General features: G+C 38.3%; 1 pseudogene; it reads right to left on the bottom strand.

The window, feature by feature from the left end:
• LOC124091910 (guanylate-binding protein 3-like) overlaps positions 1-21,373 on the bottom strand; it is a 139,534-nt pseudogene that overhangs the window by 2,506 nt on the left and 115,655 nt on the right.

Here is a 21,373-nt window from a genome sequence, read left to right as displayed (position 1 = left end):
AAAAACTTTCATGACTAAATATGAATTGCAAATATTTTCTTCACATTGCTATTTAGCTTTTTTGCTTTAGTTAAGACTTTTTTAGAAATCATTTCATATTGTCTTCATTGTTTCTTATTACTTCAATTCAATAAAAATCATTTCTCTTAGGGATAAACTCATATTCTTTGATAACTACTTTTTATTTTTAAATTTTTCTTGAATGAAACTGATATGACACAATCTCCTTTAAAAGGAACCATAGAAAAATGTTATTAAAATAAAAGATGCCTCATTTTATGATTTCCTATTAGGAATCCTCTGGCTACTCTTAATGGCACTAATAATTTTCATCCCTACCCCAACTAGTTTTACCAGTCCCAGGGACTATTACAAGGAAAACAGTTGGAGCTATATCAAGAATCTGTGAAAATATCAAGGGTGTCTTCTTTTTACATGTTTCAATCTCTTCTCTTAAATTTATCTCTTTAGTTAATGCCTCAGATTTCTCTTTAAATCCCTCAGTAAAAAGTTTCTTTTTGGACCTATAAAAGAGGAAGAGTCCACCTTTGAGAATCTCTGGTTATTAACTGCCAGAATTCAGAATTTAACAAATTCAGCAGTTAAGCACATTTGTCTATTTCTCTACCACCTTAGAATATTCTTTGGTATTTTCAGACTTTTGACCTGAAGAGGGGGCGTACCCAGGGCTTACACACTTGTGAGATTTCCTCACACTCACTGGAAGTGGAGAGGAATTTTATTCCAGCACAAAGGATGCTGTGTGGGGGAGAATGAGGTTGAATTCTGATTGATTCTCAGATCCACCAAGGTGGCATGGCTATGATGCTCTAACAAATCATGGGAAATGCTGCCCTTGTACAGAACACTGGTCATCAAGTTCCTGGTTATGAGACAGGTTTGTTTTACTCTACTTATATAGATGAACCAGCAAGTGGAACAATTTCTGATCTTTCACTGTCCTAATTTTATATGAGGCCAAATCTGATGCATACAGACCATAAGGATCTGTTTCAGGTCTCTTGGATGGTTGTGCCAGAATCCTACTCAATTGGGGCACATAATCTCAACAAAGAGTAATCCACCACCAGGGGGTTATTATTTGTACCCTCCAAAGTCTATCAATACACAGAGTGTTGAAGTCTCTTAGATTTATAGGCTTCATTAGGATCCAGGTGCACTTGAGATGTCCGTGTCAGTGAAACATTTACCTTCTGGGTGTCCCTTTGGAATGCTGTCTGTATCTAACATTTTGTCCCATCCCAAACTGAGATATCAGGCAGTGTTTGTCACATCCTGCCAGGCCCTGTAGAGACTCACCTTCAGCTTGTGCTCCAGCACCCTTTCCTGCTCTCTCAGGATGTTCTCCCTTTCTCTCTCCATCTTCTCTGTACCATATTTTCCCAGAAGCTTCTCTCTTGGGCCTCCATCCTTTCCTGCTGCTCCTTCTGCTGCTGCCTTAGCAGCTCCTGTTCCTTCTCAGCTGCCTCCTTCTTGGCCCGCTCCTCTGCTCCACAAAGATTTTAGAAGAGAGAAGAAACAACAGGCTTGCATTCTAGCCTCCTAGGTAGCACACCAAGGTGATTTCAGAAAAGGCAAGAGGGAAATCTCTCAATTTGCCCAATAGCCATGACAGTATGTTTGCAATTGTGATGGAAAACTATTTGCTGGACTCCCCTCTTGCTCTCAGATTTAGCAGGTCATGTGCTCCATAGCAGGAGGAAGCTTCTGGTTTCAGGAAGGTTTTCTTGCCCAGTCAGTCAAGGTCTGTGCAGGAACCTCCCCACCCTCTGAGAGCTACGACCTCCCCTGTACCTGCTATGGCCTTCTCTCCCTTAGTGAGGGCTTTATCTGACTGCACGATGGATTTTCTATGGCAGACAGTGGATGTAGGAAGCTCTGGAGGACCTCCTTTGCCTGGGGAAACAAGAAGAAACAAAAACTCTTTAGGTATCAAAGATCTGGTCTTTAGATGAGAATGATAGTATTCAATAAAACCATAAAACTGACTCTAATTTTGTGTCTTTCTTAATTAGGACTCCATAGTGATTTCTTTCCTTCTATGGAACAGTGGAAGTTCATGCTTTCTGTTGAGACATGAAAACCTTGTAGAAGCAACCTCCTTCCTAGGTTCCCAGCCTCCTCTCCCATGAATGCTCCCCACCTGCAGGTTGCAACCCCAGGTTGAGCCCTGCTCACATGTAGGAGCAGGTCTACAAAAACATGCCCCCTCCATTATTTGTGGTATGTGCACATCTGTTTTTTCTGTTCTAGTCTTTCTTAACTAGGATAACAGCAGGAGGATTCCAAAAGAAGAAAAGAGTTTCCTTGACTGGTATCTCCCAACTACAGTACCCCTTAGCTTTTCTAGGCTGCCTTCTGAGTTATTTTTATCTTTGTTGAGATTAACAAATAAAAATTGTATACATTGTAGGTGTTCAACATGATGTTTGATATATGTCTACATTGGTATATGGTTCCTACAATCAAGCCAACTTTCATATTGATTACATCATAGTTACATTTTCTATATTCATGAGAATGATGAGGTAGCGACTCTCTTAGTAGCATTAAGGTACATAAGAGATTATTTTGTCTACACTCACATTTGTACATCTGCTGTGAAGGACTTACTCATCTACAGCTGCATGTTACGGTGCCACTGAATATGAACTATAGAGCATTTGACTTTCTGTGTCTGACTCACTTCCTTTAATAAAATGTTTTTAGGTTAATTCACCTTGTCATCATTGGTAGGACTTTTTTTAATAACTAAATAATGTTCTGTTGCATATATGATATATATATAGTTGTATTACTAATCACAACTGCATGGTACTGGAATAAAAACCAACACAAATACCAGTAGAACAGAATAAAGATGCAGAAAAGAATGAAATTGGACCATTGTCTTATACCTTATGTGAAAATAAACTGAAATTCATTAAAGGTTTAAACAATAAGACCTAAAACTGAAAAACTCCTAGAAAAAAAAAATTAGGGGGAAAACCCTTTGACATTTGCCTTCTCAATGATTTCTCGGATTTAAAATCAAGGCATAGGCAACAAAAGCAAAAATAAAATAAGTCAGTGGGAATGCATCAATCTAAAGTTTTTTCACAGCTCAAATACTATAAACAAAATGAAAAATACAATATGTAGAACAGGAGAAATATTTGCAAACCATTCATAAGATAAAAGGTTAATTCCAAAGTATATTAGAAACTCCTACAACATAAGAGTAAAAAATAAAACAGAATACATGACCTGATTAAAAAGTGGGGAAATTACCTGAATAGACATTTTTCAAAAGAAGAAATTCGAATGCAAAACAGATCATTGTAAAAGTGCTCAACATCACTAATACCAGTGAAACACAAGTGAAAACCACAATGAGATCACAGCATACCTCTGAGGGTGGTTATTATTAATAAGCCAAAGGAGAACAGAAGTTGCTGAGATGTAGAGAAAAAGGAGCCTTGTAGAACAGCTGGGGGATGTGAAGTGCTGCAGCCATCATGGAAAAACAGCTGGAGGATTTCAAAAGAAGAAAAGAATTCAGAGTTTCTAAAGGCTGCCCTATCAGCTCTGTCACTGGCTGGCTGTATGATCTTCAGCCACTTATTAGATCCTCATGCATTACATTTCTTTACTGCATAGGAAGAAAGTAGCACCTAGTTTCCATGATTCTTAGAATTAAATTGATAATGCAAGAAATGACCTAAAACTGTACCTGGTATAGGAAGTGAATGTTCAATGTCTGTTAACACCTGCTCCTCATCATCCTCAATGTTACTATCAATCAGCACACACCCAGTTACCTTTAAAAAATAGTGTTAATACACCATATCCTATTGAATATTATTTTACCCACTTGAAGTATGATACATTTCATGAGAACAATATTATTCCCTTCATATTGTATCTTCTTATTTGGCCTAAAAAACTACCATTCTTGATAAATAAAAGAAATGGTTGGTTTCACCTGAATTCCTGGTTCTAAATCCTCTCTGGGAAGAACTATTTTCAGTTTATCTAAGAGCGTCTAATGAGTAGTGAATATAAAATGATATAAATGTCAACATATTGCCATTCTTTGCCTTTGTTTCATAAATGGTTCTGTGAGCTTAGAGTTTGCAAAAGAATAGCACAGACCCTCTGACCACACTCTGTTAGCCGTCCCCCCAATCCCCTTATTCCTTACCTTTACTCCTCTCCAGAGCACTACCTTGTAGCCCTGTTCCACCCCACTACCCTTTGCTACTGAGTAGACCGTGGCCTCCAGGAACAGAGAACGCTCCTCTTGAAATGCTTTGCATCAGGGGTGCTAAAAGCCACATTAGCCAATCCCAACAGAATTTTAAAGATGCCTCCTCATTCTGCAGCAAGAGAGCTTCCTTCTTTCTCTCTATGGTGTCCTGGAAGGGAAATGTAGAGGAATAAGAGAAAAAGAAGTTGTTAGAAGGAAGGTCTGACTGAGATCCTCTTGGAAGAAGCAGTCTGACAACCTCAGAGTGGTCTGGGACATGGAAAGCAGCCAGGAGACGTGCCTCAGTCCCAGGTCTGGTCAATTCTCTGTGCATCAGAAAATTACCTTTACTCCCTTGTGGTCAACTCCAATCTCTGTAAAATGATGGAGCTGGAAAACATAAACTTGATGGTTTATTCAGCTGTAGTATTAATGGAGACCCAAACACTAAAGCAACTAACAAAAAGCTAAACTTGGACTAGAAGTAAATTTGTCAGGGAATATGAGTTGCTGTGGTTGAAATTATGTACATGGCAAATAATTCCCCAAGGAATGAGTTGAGTGCATTCTGAACAGAATTTTGAACCCTTCATAAATTCAGTGAGAGTTTCAATGTGTGAGGAAACAGGAAAGAATATTTTTTTTATTGTTTGTACTTGTAAATTACAATCCACTAGATTTCCTAAGAGATTTTTGTCAGTGTTGTGTCAGTTCCAGATCTACTGAAAGTCAAACTTCCAGTGAAGGTGCCTCTGGTCAGCAGAATTAGGCAGTCCCTGTTTCTCCCTTGATGTCCACACCCCGCCTTATCCCTGGGCCTGTGAATATGATGGATATTAATTCTGTGATTCTAATGTGTTACATAGCACAGGTCGACTTTAAAAAATGGAGAGTACTCCATAGGACATCATCTAATCACACAAACTTTTAAAAGCAGTTTTCTCCTACTGTGGCACAAGAGGAAATCAGAAAGGCTAGAGAAGGTTTTGATGGGTGCTTGCTTGTTTGAAAGTGGAGAGGGCTTCCCCAGAGCACCAAGGTGAGAACTAAGGCAATTTGAGTCCTTATTTTAAGTGGGTGGTGCGCTGAGCAGAGATCTGTGCAGAGATCTGACTGTGAGCTAACACTTTCATTTTGCTTTAATCTGCTAATTGCTTGATAATTTGTTTCGCAGCAATACAAAATTAAGTGCCATCTTTTATAGAAAGAATGCACAGTATTGTGAAGAGCTCAGTTGCACACACACATATATACGCACACAAAGTTCTTTCTATGATGAGAATGATGCAAACTCTGGAATCTAAAGAGTCCAAGTCTCATTGCATAAGAAGAGGAATCAGGGAGAATGAATAAAAAAGACAATTACCACCAGCTTCTTCTGGAACTCCTGCTTGTCGTCCTTGAAGGAGTGCTCCATGAAGACTGTGATGGCTTCCCTCTCACAGGCTGTGTGCACCTCCAGCAGCTCCTGGAGCGTGTCTGTGGGGAACTGCACCCGCTGGGCCATCTGCTCACTGTAGTTGTCAGCTGCCTTCTGCAGGGCTGCTGAGTTCTCACACTGGGCCAGAGTGGTCACTGCGTTCTTCAAGCAAGGAATGGTTTCTTTGTTGATGCATTTATGTAGGTTTCCACCAGAGTCACCAACCCTGAGTGACATGGAGTATATGAAAAATCTTACTCGTCATTTTTATAAGCTTTAAGTACTGGCATTATTAAAAAAATCACAAAAACACTGTTTATCTCATGTTTTCTTCTTCTTCTAGTGTACTTACTACTTTTTCTTTTTTTGTATCCTCCAAGAATAAATCATTATTTAATAATATTGTTTTTCCTATACACTCCTTTTATAGTTCTCACATTCACCCCATTACACAATTACAGATTGAAACCAAGAGTTATTTTTTAATGAAAAAGAATTTATTAGAGGAAGTAAATTACATAATTTGTGAGTCTTGATTTAAAATAAAAATGAAAAAATATCATCAAAAATTTACAGAAAGCAACATAGAGTTTGGAAACAAGCATAGGCCCATCTCCACATGGGGACTTCATGATTGCATAGAACACATGCTCCTGAAACCAATGCTGTTTAAATTTGTTTCTCAAACACACAATGAGCTGGCATGGGACTCATGACCTGCTGATTCTTTTCTGACTAGTTTCAATTTATAAAATATCTTGTATATTCTCACAGGGAAACACTTAATCCTATGGAACCTTCCCTCAACTTACAGATTTTCTTTCTTTAGTAGTAGCTTCTGATGGTACCCTTAGTGTACTAATTGTATGAAATGTGTTAAGCTTCAACTAGTCCTCAGATATAAAAACTTTAAGAAAAATGCATTTCTGTGTGTGGCATGAATGTCTGCTTCTCCACATGCCTTTACAGAAGCAAACAGAATTACTGACAAACTCACAAAAGAATCACAATATTATCATACATACTGAACTCCCAAGAGACATGCTTTGAGACAACAGAAACTCAGGATTTCCAGTCACAATGATTCCCCCTCCCAGGGTCTTGGTCTTTGCATTGGTGAAGACATAGGAACAGAAGTTTTTTAATTGCACCTGAAAATTCCTTTCCAGCTGGTTTTGTGGAACTTTATCAATGTGGGATAACAGGCGAGTCAAAGCCCTTTGTTTTGGAAAGAAACATCTGATACACTCTCTAGACTTATTGGAATTTTGGATTTTTTTCACTCTTTCCTGCAAAAAGAACACTCATTGAGTAGACAAGCCTGTAGGAAAAGGGATTGAGGACTTTTCTAAGAATATTGAATCTTTGCCTAACTGTAGCTCCCAAGCCACTGATCTTCCACTATTCAATTTTTAAAAAGCAGTGTTAAGTTAACTTGAACATCATTTTTTTTTTATCAGAACTGAGAGTCAAGGAAATACTTTTGTAGAGACACTCATCTCTAGTGAAGAAACCTATAAATTGTCTCTTTACCCCTTGTATAGTGGCAGATAAATTATTTATTAAAAGTTTGAAATGACTGATTAATCACAAAAATTGTCAGAAAGACTTTTATGATAATTTAATCCCATGTCATAAATAAGATGTGGGCTCTTCAGTAAAATAATACTAGAAATAAGGCCAAGATGTTCCTGGGAAAAGTAACATGAGGAGGAAAGATGATACCCAAAACTGTAGAGAAAAATGGTTCACAATCCAAGCCCAAAATCTACACACCATAATTATGTCTAGAATTTCCTTCAGCAGAAAAGTCCAAAGTAAAGTGAATTTCAATGTAATGTGTACTTCTTGATGTCAGATTATATTGCACTTGACTTTGTCTTACAGAGATTTTCTGGTATAAATCTGCTGTTCAAAATAGATGTTAGTTCAAAGAATGAATAAACATGGGTATTGATAAGTACCAGTACTCATGTACTCTGCTAAATATACTCATGTGATAAATTTATAATAGTAATAGTAAGTATACTATTATAAACATGGGTATTGATAAGTACCAGTACTCATGTATTCTGCTAAATATACTCATGCAATAAATTTATAATATAATAGTAAGTATAATAATATTAATATATAATAGTATAATATAATAGTATAATGTATAATAGTATAATGTATAATAGTATAATGTAAGTCTGTGGGATAAATAAAGTGATGTTGTCCAAAAGTAAAATGAAGGGGACCCAAATTCCAGTAATCCTGGAATTATGTATCACTGTTTTCCCCCCATGAAAGATTCATTATACAAACATCTTTTCTCTGAAGAATGTTACTATATACTTTAGAATAATGAGTGAAATATTTTTTAAAGTAGGTCCTTACATTTCCTGTGATTGTAGGTTTACTCATTTTTAGTTTGATAAACTCTTTTCCTCAAAATACAAGGACCAGTTACACTTCATAAGTAACAAATATATGAGCCTCGGAAGTGGTAGCATTGATTGTAATCCTCATTATTTTTCATGGTACTGATTATTCTAAAATTATGGGTACAACACTAAGCCCTAAATTTCCTTAGTAAATATAAACCTTAGCCTCTGGAGATTTTTTTTAAATAATTATGAAAATCATGGTCACTTGTCAATCATCAATCACCACTAGCAAGGGCCTCAATCCAGTCTCAAATAAACAGGTATATTGAGCAATGAAAGTCAGGGCTTAGTTGATCCCACTTCTTTATTGAACATCCTGCACCAAGGCCACTCTTGGATACCTGAAATCAGCTTCAAGGCATTCTCCAGGTACTCATCTTCTGTGATGGGGTGTCCATCCATCCTCAGCTCCATCATGAAATCTCGAACAGTCCAAACAAAGTCTGGAAAGAAACTTACAAACTCAATGGAGTCCTCTACTTCATCAGGCATGAAGTCAGATTTTGCCCTGATTAGTTGTGTTAGTTCAGTCACATAGCTGGGATCTTAGCTAAGAAATGAGAAACATCACAATTTCCAGATCACTTAGCAACAAGTTTTATGAACATTCCCTTTTTTTTCCAGGGTCTACTCTTACTCAACCAAGACAATCAAGTTAGAAGAGAGAAGGAACAGTCTCAGTTGCTATTCTCTTAACCTCCCTCAATAAGACATGATTGTTTGGTTCTTGGAAGGATACTGTAGCTGCTCCAGGGCTTGGTGGTCAATAGTGCCCATGCTCTTGTAGACAAAGGTGCTGCCAAGAAGCACTGCCAGGACAAAGATCCAGAAGTCATTCTTAGGGTCACCCTAGGAAGCACACGAGAAAAGAACTTACAAGTCCACTCTTCATTCATTCATTCATTTAAAGTTATTCATTCTTTCTTTTAGCTGTACTCTTTCTGAATATAGGTGAAATAACAAAATTTTAAGATAATGTTAAATTTAAATCCCATTATTGATATTTATATTTGTCTCTCTCAGAATATTAGTTTATGTAGCTATGAAGACAAATGAAAGTCATTCTCAATGTGCATAAAATAATTAATGAAATACCTAAAACATTGTAGGTGTCTCATAATAAGTGGGCAATAACTCATGACAAATTTCATCTTCATCATGGCTGTGGTAAGGATGTAATCACATTTCAATTAAGTTGAACAACACTTTTTTTGACATCTGACAAGGTGCCACACCCTGCATTTGGTTTTATAGATACAAAGTTCTGACAGTCTCTGCTCACAGGAATATCACTTTATAGAGGCTCAGATACACATAATACATATAAACACAGACCAAATGATAATCTGTGAGGAGAGGGAACCAACATTATTTTACAGAAAGAAAGAGGGAAGAAGGGAGAGTGGGAGGGAAAAGGAGAGGGTGAGGGAGAGGAAGAGAGAGGTGGGGAGGGGAGAAGGAGGGAGAGGGAGAAAAAGAAACACAGTGGAGAGTGGGGTGGGGAGGTCCATGAATGTGAAAAATTGCTCTGGGGATTCAGAGCAAGAAGTTATTAGCTGTTTTTTAAAGAGCTGTAGAATATGCAGGGGTCCAGCAAGTGGAAGGACCAGCAGCAGCAAGTCTAAGTTGTTAGAGCACAGGGTTCTTTTATTTCACTGAAGTAGTGAGCCTGCAGGCCAGAGTGAAAACTGGCAACACTTAATGAGATTAATGGCAAGACTTAAAAGGCTTTAAAATAGATCCAGATCCTACTCAAATCCCGTTACAAGTTGTTAAGTCAGCCAGTGGTTCTGCTGTTTGGTGTGTATTTATTAAATTAAATTGTACATCCCAGTATTAAAAAGAGAAGACCTGTCCTAATTTACCAAAGTAATGGTTTGGATGTGAGGTGTTCCCCAAAAGCTTATGTGTGAGACAATGCAAAAAGGTTCAGAGGAGAAATGATTGAATTATGAGAGCCTTAACCCAGTCAGTGAATCAATGCCCTGAGGGGATTAACTGAGTAGTGACTGAAGGTGGGTAGGTTGTGGCTGGAGGAGGAGGGTTCCCAAGGGCATGCCTTTGGGGAGGACATTTTGTATCTGAGAAGTGGAGTCTCTTCCTTTTTTTCCTGATCATCCTGTGAGCCACATTCCTCTGCCTCACTCTTGCACATGATGGTCTGCATTACCCCAAGCTCCCAGGAATGGAGCCAGTTATCTATGGACCAAGTTCTCTGAAATCATGAACCCCCATATAAACTGTCCCTCCTAAAATTGTTCTTGTCAGCAAAAAACAAATGAATCAAACAACCAAAGTATTTTAGGTTGCTAGAGAAGTTCAAGGAAATGGAATTTAGTCTCATTATTCATAATTGGATTGCAGGTATAAAAATATGTCACAGATGTTGGACTGAGGTGACCAATTGAATTGCACATGAATCAAGAGCCCAGAGGATTCTCTGCCTCACCTTTTCCACATCCCCCAGGCCCTCAGTGTCCAAAAGAACCAGGGTGTCATTTGGCTTGCTGGGGTGAGGCACACACCACATCCAGATGCCCTTGGTCTCAGCCCTCACTGTGGAGCCCTGGGGGAAGAAAGAGGAGAAGACAACATAGAGTGACACCTGAGAGGTAAAGCTGCCAGGGGATACAGGCATTAAATCTGTAGGAATGTACAGTGTTGAACAAGGACAGTGTTCGCTACTATTTCAGAAGAATAAATAATCCAAGTGTTATCTTTCTCAAAAAACACTTTGTACCCCAAATCCACATTATTGTTTCAAGTGATCAAATTACTTCACATTAAGAATTAGTGTAAACTCTATCATCCTATGCTGTCTCCCTGTGTATTTTTATCTGGCCAGGAAGAGCTGTAGTGTCCTCTGGATTCAAGTTGAGTTCAGTTAGTTGTTGAACAAGGGAAGTTTTTGTACATGTGCACCAGGATATAAATATGAGAATATTTATAACTACCTTATTCATTAAATATAAACCTTGGAAATAACACCACTACTCATCAACGACAAATGGATAAATAAATTATGGTGTCCTCAGACATAAGCATACTATAAAGTACTTAAATTACAGATATGTGTTACAAACAGAGGATGCTCATAAACTTCTTCTTGAACAAAAGAAGCAAGACAAACAAGAATACACACGTCACAGTCCCTTTTATATAAAAGTCAAAAGAAGGCTGAACTAAGAATTTTGTAGACTGCATAATAGACTATAGAACCATTATTTAGAAGCAAGAGTAGAGTGTACCCTGAAAACCAAAATATTCTGAGCTTTGGTAAGAATGTGAGAGGATATGCTTTGGACATTTGAATATTGGTTAAGTTTTCTTTCCTGATCTAGTTAGTAATCACATAATTTTCACTTTATATTTATTAACTATGTTGTATACATAGGCTTTATGTACTGTGTTATAGTTTGCATATTATAAAAGACTATGAAAAAAGAGCAGCATGTTAATTTATCAAAGATCTGCTATAAATAGAGAAAAATTGAGTGGTATCACAATTTGGATATTGGATATAGAGAGACCCTACTGTGCATCCTTCTGCTCATCCATTTGTTTTAAAAGGACATACTTCACTATATTTGTATTCTATATCAAATGGCCATGTTGCTTGCACAAAAGGATGCAGGGGGCAAAAAGGGAGTGATTGTTAGAGCTCAGCCCCTGAGCAGGTGAGAGTGGATGGCACCAGGAACAACAGTGAAGCAGATATTTTGATAAGGTTGAGGAGCTCTTTATTAATGGACAAAAGGATGCGATGATTTTGGATAGGTGAGAGGTTATAAATATGCTGGTAAGAATTAGACATTTTCTTTAGTGGGAGGGATTAACCTCTTCCTTAAGATGACCCTAGAGAAAGTGAGATCAGCTTGTCCTATTTGTGGTTCCAAGCAACTGTCCTTGCCCCTAGACCACACTCACCATAGTTCTGCCCTGCAAGATGATTCATGAGGTAGGATTTCCCCGTACGATATGTCCCTACAATGGCCACCACCACCACAGGCTGACATATCTTTTCAAGAATCCTCAAGGCTTCTGAATTCACTGTCAGCTGCTCATTCCAGTTTTCCACTAAACAAATGGGGATCTTCATAGGAGATTCAGATGCCATGGTCACCTGTAACTCAGAAAAGCCACTCAGTGAATCACAAGATCTTGAAGTCTTTCTTATGGCTATTCAAGCCACATTCATGTCAGTTCTCTGCTTGTGGAATATTTAACATTAATTTCTACATTTTGTATGTTATTAAAAGTAAAAACATTATGTAGCATGTCATATGATGACTGGTATAGATGACTTATGTACATTATCGACATTTCCATGAAGGACTCAAAAAGTGTTGCCTACCACGTGAAAGAAATACCAGGGATAAAAACAGGGAAAGAGTAAGTCAAATTATCACTATTTGCAGACAATATGGTCTTATATCTAGAAGATCTAAAATATTCCACCGAAAGACTTCTAGAGATAATAAACATATTGGTAAACTAGCAGTTTACAAAATCGATCTACAGAAATCAATAAATTTCCTATATACAATAATAAATTGGCTGAAGAAGAAATCAGGACAACAATTCCATTCACAAGAACCTAAGAAAAAAATTACTTTGGAGTAAATCTAACCAAGGAGGTAAAAGACCTCTACAATAAAACTATAGAACACTGAAGAAAGAGATTGAAGAAAACCCCAGAAGGTAGAAAGACCTCCCATGTTCATGGATCAGCAGACTTAATATTAATTATAATAATTTTAATTATAATAATCAGAATTAATTAATTATAAGAACATTGTGAAAATGGCCATACTACCAAAATGATATATGGATTCAATGCAATCCCCCTTAAAATACCAATGTTATTCCTCAGAGAACTAGAAAAACTGTCTGAAAATTCATTTAGAATTATAAAAAACCCAGAATAGTCAAAACAGTTGTAAGCAAATTAAAGAAAAAAAAAAAGCAATGCTAGAAGCATCACAATATGTAGCTTTAAATTATGCTACAGAGCTATAGTAACAAAACTGCATGTTACTGGCATAAAAGCAGGTTAATAGAGCAATGGTTCAGGTCAGAAGTCACAGAAAGAAACACCCACTGATACAGTCATATGATCCTTGACAAATGTCGATGCCAAAAACTAAACTGGAAACACAGCCATTTTGACAAATGGTGCCAGGATAACTGATTATCCATATGTAGAAGAATGAAATGAAACTCTTACCTCTCAGCTTGCACAAACATCAACTGAAAATTCATCAAAGACCTAAGAATTGGATCAAAACCTATGTAACTCTTATAAGAAAACATAGGGTCAAACATCAGCATATAAGCATAAGCAATGACTTCCTCAATAGATCCCCCTAAAGCTCAGGAAATAAAGCCAAGAGTTAATTAATGGGATGACAACAAATTTAAAATCTTCTGATCATAAAAGGAAACAATTAAGAATGTGAAGAAAGAACCTACAGAATGGGAAAAAAATCTTTCCTCGCTAATCTTCCAACAGAAGATTAACATCCAGAATATATAAACTAAAAAACAATTGATACATGGGTAAATGAACCAGACAGATACTTCTAAAAAGAAGAAATACAAATGGTCAACAAATACATGAAAACATGGTCAACAAGATTTTCAATTATGGAAATGGAAATCAAAGCTACACTGAGATTTCATCTCATACCAGTCAGAAATCAAGAACACAAATGCTAATAAAGACTGAAGAGAGTGTGGAAATCAAAGAACACTTTTACATTGTTGTAGGATAGTAAATTAGTACAATCACTTTGTAAATCAGTATTCAGATTCCTCAAAAGACTGGACATGGAACCACTCTATGAGCTATACCACTTGTCAATATTTGCCCTGAAGAATTAAAGTTAACATGCTGCTGCAGTCTGGCTGGGCACAATTCAGGAGCCACCTGTCAAAAGAAACAAACTTTATTTTTACAACCACACAAGCCAAGCAAAACAGCTCCTCAGGAAAAACCCTCAGAGCCCAATTGCAACCACCGGCTTCCCACAAGCCTCTCAACCTCCCCCACTCCTCCTGCTCTTGAGGCGGATTGGCTGGGTCTCGTGGGTGGAGCCAAAAAAGTCCCCCAATGAGCAGCTCCGTGGTCTGAAAGGGCGGGGAAACAGCCCAATGAGCATCACCGCAGAGGAGCCAATCAGTTAGAAGTTGCTGGGGCCGCTGTGAGCCAATCATCAGCTGGCAGTCTGAAAGTTTGCTGGGGCCCCTTGGGCTGTGGCTCTCAACAACATGCTATAGTGATACACCCATAACCATATTGATAACTGCACAGTTCACAACAGCCAAACTAGGGAACTAGCCTGGGTATCCATCAACAAATGAATGAATAAAGAGAGTATAATTAGCCATAAAAATGAATGTCATTTGCAGAAAAATGAATAGAACATGAGACCATTATGTTAAGCAAAATAAGTCAAACTGAGTAGGTCAAGAAGAGTGCTCCGGAGTTAAATTGACCCAAATATATTATTATATTGTGTGCATGTACAGATATTTAACAATGAATGCCATTATTATGTACATCTATAATGCATCAATTATAAAAATATGGGCAGAATACAAGAAGCATTGTCTGAAATTTTTCAGAATAGATTGAGGAAAACAAAGCACTGATGTCAGAGCCCTGAGAATATTAACATTTGGGGGTAAGTGGAGGCAGAAGGAGAAATGGTAGAGGTGAACTGTGGTTAGAAATATTATTAGGCATTACAAAAGAATTTCTTCTCTCATTAAATCAAGTAATATTTTTTTGAATACTTGCCACATGCTGGATACTGTTCTAGAGATCCATTATCAAGGAACTTAGTAAGTGAATGCAAATTGCTGTCTCAAGGATCTCTGTTCCATTGGGGAAACAGATACTGAACAAAATAATCAACCTTTATCTGATAATGAGAAGTCCTCAGAAGAACATAAAAAAGGAATAAGGTAAGGCCTCCAGGAAAATGAGAGAAAATGCAGGTTCTCGTGGACTGTGTTGAGGGCAGGTATAGGAATAAGTCAGGAGACCACTGAGGACAGGAGGAGGGAGCACACTTCCCCAGGCTGCTGCCTCTGCAGAGATAGCAGCTGAGCTGGGAGTACACAGAGCCCTTTAGACAAATGGCTTGGGACCACTGCCAGTGGCCCCCAAGGTCTTCCTGTACTCTCCAGTGCAACCCCAGAGTGGAGTTTCCCTTGGGGAACCCCAGAGTGGATATCATTGTTGTTTTTAGTTGAGGGACAAGTTCATGGGTGGTCAGTTCTGCAGCAAACTCACCTGGCAGGTTTGTGGCAATCAGTGCACAAGTTGTCACTCTATTCACTGCTTGTGTTTCACCCTCAGCTGGCTCCTCAGAAAACTAACCGTTCTTCTTAGAAGCTGAAAACCAAGCAGGATATTATAACCAGCCAAAAATCAAGTAAAAATAAATAGCACTGAAATCGAAACTACATTCAGTTCTTCCTGCATTAACCATTGAGGTCTCACACTGTTCCTGATGAGGCAGGGAAGGGAGTCTGTGAGATGAGATGCCTGGTTGTGGGGAAGTTCAACCCTGAGGACCAGAATCTGAGGTTGCTCTGTCATTTCTCACACATCAGCACAACTTTCCCCTGCCAAAGAAGCTACCAGTAGAACAGATGTTGGCACAATACCACATCAGTGGTGAGTCACCACACTCCCAAGGATACCAAGCCACTCAAGACATTCTGTGTCCCCTGAGAAATGGGTTCACTGACTTGCACAGAGCCTGATGGGGAAGCCCCTCATCTTTCTGGGGGCATTAAGAAGCCCTTGGGGAGAGTCAGTGTGTGGGGCCTGATGCGCACTGAGTGGTCTGCATGTGGACAATGTGCACTGTCTCCAGGCCACCCTCAGAGGCTTCCCTCTACACATTTGCAGGGATTGTTCCTTTTAAGTGGAAGAATTTTTAGCACTGTGACTTGAAACCAGATTTCACTGTTGAAAAGCACTCACTCCAAGCCCTCCCCAGTACCACTGAAAAGGGAAATAAATTGTTTTGGAATGAAAGCTCCTTCTTTTCATTCCTTGCGGGACAAAGATCTCACAAAATCAAAGTTGACAGACTTTGGTATAGAGGTGGGCAGAGAGGGTTTGTCTACAGCTGCTATGTGAGAGTAGAAAGCAGGATCCACCCAAGACCTCAGCATCTAAGTGTCTGTCCCTGGTGCTTTCCAAGGACTAACACCAGAGCAGAATCAGGGATTTTTAATCCAGTGCTGCTGGATCCCTAAGCCTCTGGGATCTGGACAGCTGCCTACATCAGGGATAACCCCCTCCTGCCTCTCTCCCTCTACTACCTTTCAGAGGTCTGTGGTGAAGCAGTCACCTCCCAGATGGAGCAGCAGAGAGAAGCACTTCCACAGCTAGCACCAGGTGTGTCCCTGCAACAGCAAGTGGCTCCCTGGTCTGCCAGCTGAACTCCATGCTCTCCTCTCTTTTTTTCCTGTTTTCAGTAGGCTTTGGGGGAAAGAGAAACTGCACTGGTGGCCTGACATGAACCTCTTCTGATTAGGGAGTGAAGGTGACTCCTCCAGGCCAGTCTATTTTTTCCTCTAACTTTTTTTTTAGTGTTCCCTTTCTTCAAAACACTCATCTGCTGTCAGCTGCCCATTCTGTTCCTGTAGCCTAAGCTGTCATCATTACAATGGTGAGAATTTGTAGACAAAGCAATAATTTCTCGGGCAGCCAGCTGTTGAAGAAGAGCCTGGAAATCTTAAGGAATGAGCTGCTCTCAGTTGGGTCCTTGTGCCCCCTCACCACGTAATTAGTATGATATATACAATGTTGAATGTCATTAGGAATGAGAATGTTGTTATTGGTGTGCTCTGTTCAAGTACTATGTGTTCTCAACGATCCCATTATCCTCTACCTTAATCTTAGTTGATAGGTATTCTAATGGCAAAGAAAGTGTAGTTACCCCTTTGACTCCTGGACCTTAGACTTCTACTATATTAGTCATCATCCAAAATAAGGCCAGAGAAACAAGGTGGGTACCTTGCCCTTCAAGATGTTATTATGCATCTGACATGAGCAAGTCTCCTTCCAAATTAATCAGTTAATAGAATCCTTGATGAGCCACAACAGGCAATGATTAGTTATTAGCTGCATTCACATATCATTAACCCACTTCTGAGCAGGTCAAATACTTCATGGAAATAATTTGAATATTCAGTTTTTTTCTTGATCTCATAGAATAATATATTTTGCCACTGGAATAACAAGGTTGACCAGATGAGACTTAGTTTGCCAATAAATTGTTTATGCAAGGGACAGAGTTTCTAGACATTTTATATTCATATCAGCCCATTATGTACAATTTGCACCCCCAGAGGATGGATATCAACTCACTTTAAGATTATTTTTTTTTTAATTGGTCACAAATGTAAAGGACACAGAGGTTAGAGTAGAACCTAACCCAGAATCTGGAACTTTCCTTCTGGAGCCAATTGAGTTACAAGAGCAAGTAATAGGCAAGAATTCTTATAATCTATTCACTTATATTGTGTGTCATCATGCAATATTATTGTAGCAAAAGCTGATTAAGAAAGTTTCATGTTTCTCTTCCAAAAAGTTGTAGCTTCCCCCAACAATTCAGTCTTGGCAGATGACTAGATTCTCATTCCTGCTTTTCTTTGCCTTGGCAATTTCTGGAATGTTGTAGGAAATGTTCATAGAAAACAAACCAAAGGAGGATGGAGCAATCCTTTATTGAGTACCAACAACTATGGTTGTGTCTATTAATAAGGGAGGAATCCTCACTTGATGGCAATTAAATTTGATAACTTTAAAATTTCTTAATGCTGACATTGGGGAGTATACTGGCAAATGAAACCTGGCTGTTGTTTATATAATAAAGTTTTTGTCTGCTAAGTACCTTGATTTGATGATCACACATTGAATACATGTATCTACCTAATGACCCCACTGTGTACCCATAAATATGTCCAATTAAAATACTGATTAATAAAATAAGTTATAGAAATCAAAATAAAATAAATTTTATGTACCAAAAATGCATTTTTAATTAATCATCATTTGGAGCATATTTGGGCATAGAAATCACGTAATTTCTGGTACTTTTCTTCCTTTATTTCTTTTGTTTTTGGAGATACAGTGGTGAATATGACCCAATGTATATCTTCCACATATTTCAGTATGTATTACAAGTAGATTTAGTTTCCTTTGTAAAGAATAGAAAAATTACAGGAAATTACTTTATGAAGATAGTTTGTTGTTGTTGTTGTTGTTGTTGTTTGTTTGTATCTTTTTCCTTTGTTAACTTTTATGCATAAGGCCAAAGGCAAGAGCCAGATTGGTATTGGGTTTCTGCTTGATAAAAATCAGTGGAGGCATAAGGCTCTTCTTGAAATGTGACTCACGCTAGATATATGGTAACTGACTCAGTGAACCTAATTAGGACACCAAAATCAAAAGTCATAGCAATCTTGACTTTTCAAGATTCAGTAAAGCAGGCAAGCCAGTATCAGTGGCTTGCAGAAGGTACATGAAGAAGGGAGATGGAAAGGACACATTTGCCATTACCTTAGTCTTCAGCAATTCCATGCAAATTTTATTTTCTAGATCCTCCCAAGTCAGACATATGGATACTTGTTTATATACCTTTTATCATTGGCTTAAAGGTCCTTGGCAAATAAGATAACTAGAGACTGTAATATTTCAAGTGCTTATTCCTTAGAAGTCATTGTTTGGGTTGCATAATAGTTGGAAAAGATGTTTCCATGATTTTCAATTTTTTCCTTTTTTTTTGTTCAGTAATGATTTGAAAAGTAGTGATTTTTAAAACTTAAAATAATTAGAGAAAACAAATGAGCCAAGATGATGAACATTTCCCCACTTTAAAATTTTACATGTCTGTTGATGGGGAGAATTTTCCACAGAATAGCTCCATACATTCATTGTTTTTTTCCTCTTTTAGTGCATACATACTTATGTCCATAGTAGGACATATTTATAACCTGATATGACATCCTGCCTCCCTGGAGAAGAAGTTGTGGATAAGGAGGATTGGGTAAGTAGACAAAGTATCTCTTGGAGGTTACATGTAATCTGAGGGCAGAATAGACCTGGTTGAGTAGGTGGGAAGGGGAGAGTGAAAATTATTCTAAGCAGAGTTTACAGAATATCAAGTTCTAGTTGCAAATGTGGGTTTAGACATTAATTTCACAGATGTCTGTATCTCTGTCCCTCTGACTCCATTAAAAGAGCATCCTTTGCTTATGTCAAATCAGTAATGGTGACATACACTACCTGTGAGTATAGCCCTTGAGTCTGGGTCATTCATCATTCCATGAATAAAAGAGTCAGTGAGAACATCTTCTCTATTGGTTCAAAGATCCTACCATGAAGTTTAAAAAGAGATACCTTTGACCTTCCTCTGTGGTCCATGATATCTGATTTGTGGTATTGACATACCTCAATAGATTGTCATTAACTTTTACTGCAAAAAGTGCTCCTCATATATGTTTTTAAAACTTGTCAGAGATGGTCCTTGTAGATTAAGAAGTTTTAAAATGTTGACTTTAGTAATAGATCAATATGACTATTTGATAAAAGCTATTTATTTACATTTTTACTGCTTATTATTATTCCTCCGAAGCCTTTAGAACCAGCATTAGTGCAGAGAGAGAGAGAGAGAGAGAGAGAGAGAGAGAGAGAGAATGATGTGGACACCAGGAAGTATCCAAGGCTGTGAATTCCCTGATTTCAGGATCCCCCAAGTCTCTCTAAGGGTTAGGTTCCAAAATGGCCTGGATTCTGGTTATTAAAAGGACATTCTCCATATTATGGAAGTTTGGCAGAATGTAAATACTTTCTTCCATCCCATTTATTTCTTTCTCTCTGTTCTGTTCCTCTTGTCCTCTGTACATCAGCTTCTGCTTCTCTAGATACTTCAGAAATGGTTTAATCACAAATTTTAGTTATAGTAAAGATTATTCCAGTCATTATTTTGCTAGTTTCTATTGTACATCATTTCCAACTAATAGATTCCATATAAAGAGGTAAAATTATTAAGTATACACAAATCTTTATCCCCCTGAAAACTATTTCTGTTTTAGAAAGTGTTATAATTTGGGGTTAAAGTACACATTGGACAACTTAATGATTTGAATTATCTCCTAAGGTAAATAAATGGACTCTTTGAATGCCCATTTGATATGTAACTATACATCTGATGGATATGTTTTTCCTGTACACACATAAAACTTACTGAGAATAACAATAGCAAGAATATGTATACTAGCTCTAAAGTGAAAGCATTTTAAGCATCCATCCACCATTGATAAGTAAACAAATTGTGGTATATTGGTTAAATGGAAAGATTTATAGCAATGGAAATTGCCAAGCTCTAGTTACATCAAACAAAATGGATAAACAACTCGATCATAATGTTGAGCAGACTCACTGAACACAATAGAATAGAGACTATGTGAGTCTACTTATGCAATATTTATGAACAGGCAAACCTAATGTTTGTTATGAAGTCAGATCTGGTGTCTGTCCTATGTATCAGTCATCTCATGGTATTTGCAGTCATTTTTGAATCATTGGATGATTTAAAGCCCAAACCCAAATAAGATTCTTTCACAGGCTGTCACTAAGAAGGGTTGCCAGTTTGTTCTCACTTGTCTTTAACATTTTAAACCTTTATTTTCAATGAAGCTTCCTGTTTTTGTAAACAATAAACAACATAGTTATTCCCAGATTTTCCAAGAAATAATTTCTAGGGTCCATTTAAGACACAAATTGAGGGCTAGAGTCTGCAACACGCGCTGGGATAGAGACGCAGGGTTACAGCGCTGCAGTTTCTGCCAGCCGCGCAAGCACCGCACTCAGGGCTGAATTCTGGGTTCGAGACGGGGGAAGGAAGCGGTCCATCTCGGTTCTCCACACCGGTCAGACCACAGAGGAGGCCAGCAGCCACCATGTTGGTAAACTGACGTCACCTTCCCTGTTTTCGACTGACCGCAGCTCATTCAGCCATAGAACAGGTAATTTCAGGCTGCAATTCGCCTGCGGCTTGCAGACAGATTGCTAGGGTTCAGCGCCTGGGTGCTTCTTAGAATCTGATCTTATCGGAGCCAACACCGAGCGCGGGGCGGCCGAGTTCTGGCTCCCGGAACCGTCCCGGAACCGCCCTGGCTCAGGGCTGCGGAGCCTGCGGAGGCTGCTTCTTGGACCCTGCTACTATCAGAGCATACACCAAG

This window comes from Marmota monax, unplaced genomic scaffold (assembly GCF_021218885.2).
Source record: "Marmota monax isolate L192 unplaced genomic scaffold, Marmota_monax_Labrador192_F-V1.1 WCK01_AAM20220418_F8-fsc00046, whole genome shotgun sequence".
Taxonomy (NCBI): domain Eukaryota; kingdom Metazoa; phylum Chordata; class Mammalia; order Rodentia; family Sciuridae; genus Marmota; species Marmota monax.
This window is presented reverse-complemented; position numbering and strand designations above follow the sequence as displayed.